Below are 10,566 nucleotides of genomic sequence, written 5' to 3'. Positions count from 1 at the left end.
ACCACCTTTTTTTCTGAACTGTATAGCTTTAGAAAATTGAGAATTTAAATGATTTGCCTGAGTTCCCAGAGCCACTACAGGTCAGACGTGTGACTTGAAAGAAGAGCCCAATAGTTCTCCCCTGCCTTCAAGCCAATATTTCTAGCCACAGTAAATCAAGATAAACATATGTTGAGACAGAGAACAAAATATATGTAGTATATGGAGTTAGCTTTAGTTCTTGACTCAGGAAGAAATGAGTTCAAGCCACATATCTATAACATGGCTACGTAACCGTAACCTGGAAAAATCCAAACTTTTGAATATATTCAGGCACTTTTCTAAAGGTAAACATTCCAAAGCTGTTTATATACCACACTGGTATGTAAATTGGCCTAGGAGAAATCACCTGTGGCAAAAACAAAAGTACATGAGAAATTATGAAATATTATTTGCTAATGACTAAAGGCCAGAATTAGACCCAGAGATTTAGAATCTAGTAAAGGCTTGAAGTGGAACAAGAGGGTATTGAACAGATGACTTTAAGTCAGAGTTCTCAGGAGCCAAATGGCAAATAATCATGGCATAGAGACGTTTTTGTGTGAAGGCTCAGGAACAGCTTCCCCTATCAAGCCCCTATTTCTTTGTCTCCCTGAGCACCATATTTCCCTTGACTATGTCTATTGGGTTTTAATATGTAATATTTCCATTGGTTTCTGGTTTCTGGAAGAGTCTCAGGAGATATAATAATAAAGATTGATTTCTATTGTTCTTCAAAAATTATAAAGCAAGTATAAATATTCTCTATCTGTAAATGAGAAAATTGAAACTTAGTGCTTAAATGACTTTTCTAAGTAGTATGTAGAAAAATTAGAAACTGTATCTACAATCTTTGATATGAAATCTAATGATTGTTACTGTATAATATACATGATGTCAAAAATAGGACTTTTAACAAAGAACTTTTTGTATAAAATTTGAAATCAGATCCTCTGACACTTTGATGACTATTCTTTTCCATAATCTCTCTAAAAGAAAGACTATTTATTATCTGATATGCCCTATGTTTGCCTTTTTAAGCTGATACAGGAATCATAAATCATATATTATATGCCAAAAATTCAGACTAGTTTTTTGGTCAGAGCAAAAAAAAAAAGTTTGTGTATGAGCGTAGATAAAAGCATATAGGTGGAGTCTGTGACAATATCTCCTACCTTCAAAAATATTTGTTGAAGAATCAACAGATATAAACCACCAATGATAGGATGATAGGTTTTTGTCTAGAAAGAACCTTAGGCATCTTACAAGGTACACTTATCTGCTTTATTTTATTTTATTTTGTTTTTAATTTAAGGACATTTATTTCTTATGCTCACTCATTTTTCTAATTTAAAGTTTTATTGATATGGTTTGTTTTTGTATTGCAATTATTTCTAGTTATATCACTTCATTCACATACATAACCACTGTTATGAAAACAAGCAAGAAAAATAACTGATAAAAGAAGAATGTCAATAGCATATTTGCCATTTTACACCAATATTAATGAATATTTCTGAGGAAAAGGAACAGGTTAGTTTCCTGGTCTAATCTAAAGGGTCAAGATGATTTATCATGACATTTGTCTTAATTGTATAATTCTTTTCAATTATCTTATTATTAATATTATTGTATTGTTACATAATATATGCTACATTATTTTGGTTATGTATTTTGTTTTCTTGATTCTGCTAACTTGGCTCTTCAGCCATTCATACATTATCTTCCCCATGTATTTATTAATTCCTCACATTTGTCATCACAACACAATAACATTCGATTATATTCTTTCCTCATCACACCATAGCTATTGTAAATGTCTTCCACTTACAATGTATATGTAATGTCCACATTTTTTTTGTGTGTGTATGTGTATTTTGTTTCTCCCATTATAATTTGAGCTACTAGATGGAAAGAACCATGTTTTTGCCTTTTTTTTGGTGAAAGGAAAATACTAAGAACAAACTTTTGAGCAAAACTGAATTTTATTGTGACCCAGTTTTATATCCATTACTGGTCTGTAGGCCTCTTCAGTAGCCTGAGACCTTCAGCTTGGAACTCAGAATTTACACATATATTTATTATGACATATATATATATATATATATACATATATACATATATATATATATATATATATATACATACACACATATACCTGAAATAGATTACACAAATTTATGAGAGTTCGGCAATGAGGATAAAGTGACTTGCCCAGGGTCACACAGCTAGGATATGTGTGAAGGCTAGAGTCAAACTCTAGCCGTTAGACCTGGCTCTCAATCCACTGAACCACCTAGCTGTCCTCAATTTTTTTACATCAATTATTTGGATGAAAACATAGAAGTCTGAAGAGTAAATTTGTGAATGGCATAAAGTCAAGACAAGTAGAAACAACATATAATAATAGGCTCAAACTACTAAGAGAATATAAAGTTATCTGGGGATAAATATGAATACATTTTCTGCTTTTAGAGTAAGATAAAAACTTTGCCAGTGCAGGATGAGGTAAACTGAATTAACAGAGTAGTTCATACATAAAAGACCTTCAAGATTTCAGACTCCTTTGAGTTCAATATGAGTTGACAGGTCCATGTGGCAGCCAAACAACTTAATGCAATTTTAAGCAATTCCCAAATGCCATGATTTCATTGACTTAGATGCTCATTCCAAAGACAAGGATTGCATCCCCTCCATGTGAGTAGATGTTCTTTATGAGTTATGATGCCCCCCACTTCAAATTCATTCCTTCATGATAGACCTTCCCTTAATGAGCCTATGTAAAATAAGACAATCTCACAATGATAGAAACACACAGATGGTTGCCAGGTGGAGAATCACAATCTCTTCAGCTGAGAATGACTGTCAGGGACCATGTTCTACATGGGCTCACCTTGGAGAATACTAAATGATTGCTTTACCACAATAAGGCTTCAGAATGTCTTGAAGGCAACAAAGTTACGTTAAGCTATAGCTTCAGGAGTCTATTGTTCAGATTAAAAAATGTATCCCAAATCATGAAATTTAAACCTGTAGCTTATAGATTATCTAGTCCAAGGATTATTAACAAGGGTCCCATAAATTTGATGTGACTAGCAAAATGCTATATATAAAGGATAGCTTGAGAAGTGGTCTCCATACTTTGATTCTGTTTCCCATTGATTAAAAAATTAACCATATAACATATATAACCAATATATGTATATATGTAGTCATATAGATATGATACATATATCTATTAATATATTTATAATTATATATATTATAAAACTTACATAAATACACACTAGAAAGACTAGCTAAATATGAAAGAATGTTACTCTATGATCAATGTAAATCAGAAGAATTCATTGAATAGAAGAATGACATGAGACCTGAAATTTATGAACATAACTTTTGAAACTGTGGAGAAAAACAATAAATAGAGGAGGGATCTTAGGCAGGGAGCTCATTTGCAAGGCTATTAAAATAGTTGAGGTTGGAGGTAATGAGGTTATAAATTAAGGTGATGGCTGTGTGAGTAGAGGAAAAAAAGATATTCTTGAGAGATATAAAGGTAGATAGAACAAGAACTGACTGTATATGTGGTATAAAGATAGGGATTGCACTTTTTACAAACCTGACTGAATAAATGGGTGGTTGCTTTCTCACCAGTAATACATAAATTAGAAACAGTCATGGATTTTAGAGGAAAGATGATGAAGTTATACCTTTAATGTTGATTTAAAGCCATGTATTACTGCACAGAAGATATCCCATTTGTATTGAGGTACACCTGCAGCAACCACAATATGACAAAGGAAGAAGTCTCTTTGGCAACTATGCCTACATCATAGTTAGTTTACATAATCATCCTGAGGGACCGATGCCCACTGTAACTTCAGAGGACCATGAATGAAACGAGGCAGAAAAGACATATGTTGATCTATAAAGGGTGAAATGAACAATTTTTGTAGAGAGACAAACACATTATTGACTCTCCCATGAAGGATTGTGTGTGACCAATTTTTCAAATCTGTGATTAATTGACCATATTTATCCTTAGTGTTATACTTGTGAAGATACAGAATAAAGAAATAAATAAAAGAAATATATAAACAGTAAAGAAAATAAGCAAATGATATAATATGAGTAATGGATAGCCAATAGCCAGTATTCATGCTCCATTGTTATCCACACAATATCAAGAGATTTAGAAGAAAATCCATAGCACTTTGAGATGATTGCCTGATTTATATGTGTACAAATTTTGCATAAGATGAGAAGGTATGGATGGGTTTTGAAAAGTATCATTAGCAAGAATTTATCCACAAAAATAAGACTGCATAAAGATTAAGGTATAGAAGTATTCCATGATTAATGCTCTTTTGTATTTATATGAGCTGCATATATTTAAATTACTTCATATGCCATATTTATATGCATATGAAACATTATATATTGAAAGAATTTTTGCTATATTTTACAAATAAATAGCTAAATTTGGAAAGTGACTGATATTCTCTGTCAGGGATAAGATACACTTAATTAAGCAGTTAAGCAAGAGATCCATATAACATTCATCTAATTCTAAGAATGTACTAAAAATAATGAAGTTACAAAAAGCAAAATAAATAAATAACAATGAAACAAAATCAAATAAATTAAAACTACATTTCTGCCAAAATATCATTCATTTTTATTTAAATGTATTCCTTTTCTAATATGTGCCATTATAATTCTTATGTATCTATTTTGATATATAACTACAACTGTCAACCTGCAATGGTATAAAATTAAACCACCACTTTTGGTGGAAAGGGTCATAACATGAATTTAGGACGAATTAGTTTTTTTTTAACAAGAAGTTGGAATAAATTTGATGTAATGTTCGATGAAAAGGGAAAATATTCTAATATTGAAATGCTACAAATATAATTTTTTTACATTAAAGAAAGGTATTCAACCTACTTAATCCATACAGATGAAATCTGATCTTGGGCCACATTCTCTTTCTTGTCTTTGTGCTGATCTTGTCACTGTTGAAGAGGTCTGCCTGGCAGCTGTTAACTGTCAATGGGCAATATGGTCTAATAAGCAAAGGGGATGTCAACTGTCAATGGACCATATGCAGATGATGAGCAAAGTGACAGACTGAAGAAAAGAGGCATTAACCTCTACACTGTACCCTCAGGTATGGTTTCAAGACAGGTTGTTAAGCATAACACAATATGTTGAGCATCTAATTGAGTGTCCATCAATCCTCAATCAATTTTAAGAAAATAGTAAGAAAAAAACTGTTAAGGATAAGTTTTTAAAGAGATATATTTATCTTTCCATTTTCATCTATTTAACCCAACAAGTATCTCTTAGGTGTCAAATATATACAAAGCACTAGTTTAGATTCTGGTAATTACAGATATAAAACAAAAAAAGAATTCCTACACTCAAATGGCTTATTATAAGGATACAAATACTACACTCAGATTCCTACACTCAAATACACTTGCTGCAGGGATACAAAATATAAGCAATTATATAAATGATAATCTGAAAGAGACAGAGAATGTTAACAACTGTGGGAATAAAGAAGGGCTTGGGCACATGAGGTAAGCCTCAAAGGAAACTAGAGTTTCTAAAAGTAGAGATAAGGAAGGAGTCAGTCCAAGGCAAGGAGGATCAACATTTGGCAAAGACACAGATGTTGAGCAGAAGAGTCATACACACCATTCTGAGGGCTAAAGAACTAAATCAGATTCATATACAAATAGGAAATACTTACCAAAATAAATAAAAAATCAATAAAATATGAATAATACAACATTTTAAAGCAAAGCTAAGACATACAACTTTTAGGGATCCTTCTACACAATTTCATAGCCTCTGCCTCTATCAGATTATGACACCACTTATATGGAATATGGAATGACACATATGGGTAATAAGAATTTAGACAGTTTAGGTGGAATGTGGAATGCATGAAAGAAAGCCTCAAAGAATGGAGTGATAAATATAACTCTTTAAAATATCATTTTTTTTATCCTGGGACTCCATTCTAGGAGCATAGGGCCACAACCAGTAGGCAATGGGACACACAGTTGCTCAGGGTCGCCTAGCTGGGAAGTGTCTGAGCCCGGACTTGAACCTAGGACCTTTCGTGTCTAGGCCTGGCTCTCAATCCACTGAGCTAGCCCAGCTGCCCCTACTTTAGGTTGCAGTTTCTTTAGCAGGTGTAGTTTTTACAGGGTGGGGTTGCTAGCACCACGCCCAACCCTCCTCCTTTTTCATCCGGGCTAGGGACCATCCTTAGCCCAGGAGTGGTAAGGGTGGGCGATAGGGGTCAAGTGACTTGCCCAAGGTCACACAGCTGGAAGTGTCCGAGGCTGGACTTGAACCTAGGACCTCCAGTCTCTAGGCCTGGCTCTCAATCCACTGAGCCACCCAGCTGCCCCTTATGGGTATGGATTAAAGTATGGATTAAAATATCATACTTAACTAGAATTCCTAGAAGAGATAAAATAAACATTTTAAAGTTTGTTTTAAATAAATGAGAATGCAATAGAAAAAAATAGATTATAAAAGAAGGGGTTTGGAAAGGGAATTAAAAGGTTGGCAAAATTGGTACAAAATCTGGTGCAGGTAACAAATTCGCTGAAAATTAGAATGAACCAAACAAAAGCCAAAGACCCCCAAGTGAAAATGAGAAATATTAAAACAAAATAAAAAGAATAAAAATATAGGAGGAAATGTAAAGCATCCTATCTGGAAAATATTTTGAAATAGGAAATTAAGAATAAATGCACTACCTAAATGCTATGCCCAAAAATAGAGCCTATACATTATATTTTAAGAAATTTTGAAAGAAAACTCCCTAGGTCTTTTAGAATCCAAAGGTAAAGTGGAAAGACAAAGAATCCACCAATTATCTCCTAAAGGAAACCCAGTGAAAACTCATAGTCAAAATCCAGGACTTCTAGGTCAAAATAAAATACTGCAAGGAGCTAAAAAGAAAGCATTCCTATACTAAGGAGTCGCAGGCCCAACCATATATGATTTAGCAGAGCAGCTGCCTCAGTGAAAGGGATGAGAACATAGAATATGATTTCCAGAAAACAAAGGATACAAATTTATAACAAAATTCACCCAACTAAACTGAATATAATCACACAAGGAGAAAAAAGAGACTTGAAACAAAATAGAGGAAATCCAAACAGTCCTAATAAGATCTGAGTTGCATAGAAACTTTGAAATTTAAAGATGGAATTTAAGAGAAACATATAAAGGCAAACCAAAATGAAAAATCACGAGAGTATATAACAATAAATTGCCTACATTTTAATATGGAGAGATCTTTCTTTTCCCATCTGAATCCTATCAAAATCAGAAATCATATTTGCTGTTGTCATTGCTGTTCATTTCTTTTAGTCATTTTGGTTTTTCTTGGCAAAGATATTGGACTAGTTTGCCATTTCTTTCTCTAGCTCATTTTACATTAGAGGAACTATGTCAAATAGTGTTAAGTGACTTGCAGTGTCAGGCAGGTAGTAGATGTCTGAGATTATATTTGAACTCAGGAAGATGAATCTTCCTGATTCCAAGTCTGGTATTTTATCCACTGTACCACCAAGCTGCCCTGTAAGGATTATAGAGAAAGTCTAATCAGAGAGAAGTTCCAGGTACTTATATTATAAATTGATGATCTTTTAAAAAAAAAAGGAAAAGTAGAAAGAGCAATTGTCTCCCTGGGCACAGGTAGGAAAAGTTAGGTTAGGGAAAATAATCTCACTTAAAAGATACATGCAAGTAGTCTATACAAAGAAGAATTAAGCGGTGGAGAAAATATGGATGACTTGACATTTAAATCTCATGATTGTCTGAAATGATTAAAGGAAGGAAGAATACATATATAGTTGTATAAAGAAATACTTTTCCCTCATAAGAAAATAGAAAGAACAAGGGAGACAGGAGAAAATATAGGGAGGGACACATATACACATAAATATGTATAAAGAAATATATAAACACACATATACATAGTTGTTCTGCTAATAGAGTTTACTTCACTCTGTAATGTTTCACAAAAGTATTCCCAGGTTTTTCTAAAATAATTCTCACTAATTTTTTTTTATAGTACAATACTCTTCTATCAATTTTATGTACTATAACTTATTCTGACCTTCCCTAGTTGATGGGTGCCCCTCAACAGATTCCAAGACTTTGTCATCTTGATAAAAAGCCTATAAATAGTTGTATTTGTCCTTAAAATTTGTTTTGTTTAGGATTAGTTTCTCCCTTAATTTGCCCTTCCTATATATCCTCCCTTTGTGTACATGTATACATATGTATGTTTGAATAAGAATATGTAGATACAAGGTATTATTTAGGACTGTAAATTTCACAATCTAAAAAAATCTACTTAATTTCAGCAGTTGAATATAAAGCTTCTTTTAATAATAGACTAACTCATAACAAGAATGTACTTCAATGTTTATGGAACATGTATTTTTATGTTTATTTGTATATTTATATATGTTTTTGTCATCAGATTTTCTGACATCTATAACACTAACTCTTATTTCTGAAGCTTTAATGATTGGGAAGATGATTCATTTACTTTTAAATGAATGTAATCACAAATAAAACCCATTTAAAAGTAAAATGTATTATTTATGTGTGTTTTTTTTTCTTTCTGGTGCCAGATGTTGCAAGGAAAATGCAAGGGGAAAATATTTTAAATTATTTCAATAAAAAATAAAAAATTAGGAATTATGGCACTTTACAGATTAATGACTATCTCTTAACAAATTAGATATTAAAAAGATCTAGAAAATGTAATTTACCTTGTGTAGACCAGATCTCTAATGTTAATGTAGTTAAAACTATGTCCTTCAATATCTGGTTTTACCTTAGGAAAGGAATATATTAACTCCATTAAGTAAGTATTGTATAATTAAAATCTAGTCCCCAGAACTCTTTCAGCCAGAGTCCCACTTTCATTTTCACATTACCTCCTTACATTTTGGAGATAAAGTTTGTATGTACCTGCCCCTCTCTCTTTTCCCACTAACTTGGCTAGGAAAACTTTTCTTTACTCAGGTTTTTACTGTTGTTCTTTTTATTTTTTTTTATTTCAAGTGATTATCAATAAATCTTGTAAAATGTAATACTTGGAGTTATTGGATATTAATTTAAATCTCACAATGTCAATGCTAAGATTTCATAAAAGTATAGCAAATTAATTCTGTGCTAGTTACTTTATTTTCTTTAGATACTATGAACAGGAAACAAATGACTTGATTTCAAAGGAAAAATCATTTAAAACTATCTCATCTCATAGGATTACAATGAAAAAGCATTTTAAGATAGATGAATCTTTTTAACTTTGAGGAAAAAAGATTTTCGATAATTTCATTTTTTATGAATCTCATAGATATCATTTATCTGGATTTTATCAAAACATAAGTTAATACTGTGTCTCGCCATAATACTAGAGTCAAGATGAAAATATTCATAGAGAATGTTAGTATGTTAGCTGCATTGAGACCACTTGAATGTTAGGGCCTAAAGATTGGTGAAGAATTGATCAATTGCTGTAAATCTTTTTTTTTTAATATTTTATTTTTTTAGAAAAATTTTCCATGGTTACATGCTTCTTGCTTTTACTTTCGCCTTCACCCCCTCAAACTCCTCCCCCCATATCCAATGTGCATTTCCACTGGTTTTAACATGTGTGATCAATCAAGACTTATTTACATATTATTGACAGTTGCATTGGTGTGGTTGTTTCGAGTCTATATCCCCAATCATGTCTGCATCAGCCCATGTGTTCAAGCAGTTGTTTCTCTTCTGTTTCTACTCCTGCAGTTCTTCCCCTGAATGTGGGTAGCGTTCTTTTCCATAAATCCCTCAGAATTGTCCTGGGTCATTGCATTGTTGCCAGTACAGAATTGATGTAAATGTTGAGTGTAAACTTAAGTGGAGGATTTATTCTTGTCCCCTAGAATGGTAAACATTACCATCCATGACATTAATACAGCTATAAGTAATGTTTATTGGCTTAGAGATGATACAAAACCTAGAGAAATGACCTATTGAAAGGTAAAAATCAGCATCCAAAAAGAATTCAACAAAAATTAATTATGTGTCAAGCTCTCCATTACTTTTGTCATCCTATTTGTCTACTGGCTAAACTCTAACAATTCAATATCTACTTTTTCTTCCATTGATTCCGTGCCCCCTAACATCTTTACAGGTTCTTCACCCTATTCAGATTTGAAATGGACTCTAGGCCAGAAGGAAAGAACTTGGATTTGAATATTTATTCTATCACATAATATATATGTGACTTTATTTAATTCAATTAAACTACCTAAACCTTAGCTCTAAATCTATAAAATAGGAGGTTAGACTAAATGGTGTCTAATGCCACTTCTAACTCCAACATTGAATCTTATGATAAAATTCCTTTACTTAAGTTGTCTTCCTGTGAATACATTGCTGAAACCAGAGGTGTGAATCCTATACAAAAGGAAACAGGTGAAATGTAAAAATAATGGTTAAATTTTTGAA

The sequence above is a fragment of the Gracilinanus agilis genome, chromosome 1, assembly GCF_016433145.1.
Source record: "Gracilinanus agilis isolate LMUSP501 chromosome 1, AgileGrace, whole genome shotgun sequence".
NCBI classification, from domain to species: Eukaryota; Metazoa; Chordata; class Mammalia; order Didelphimorphia; family Didelphidae; genus Gracilinanus; species Gracilinanus agilis.
The sequence above is the reverse complement of the archived record's forward strand: the minus strand, read 5'-3'. Positions refer to the sequence as shown.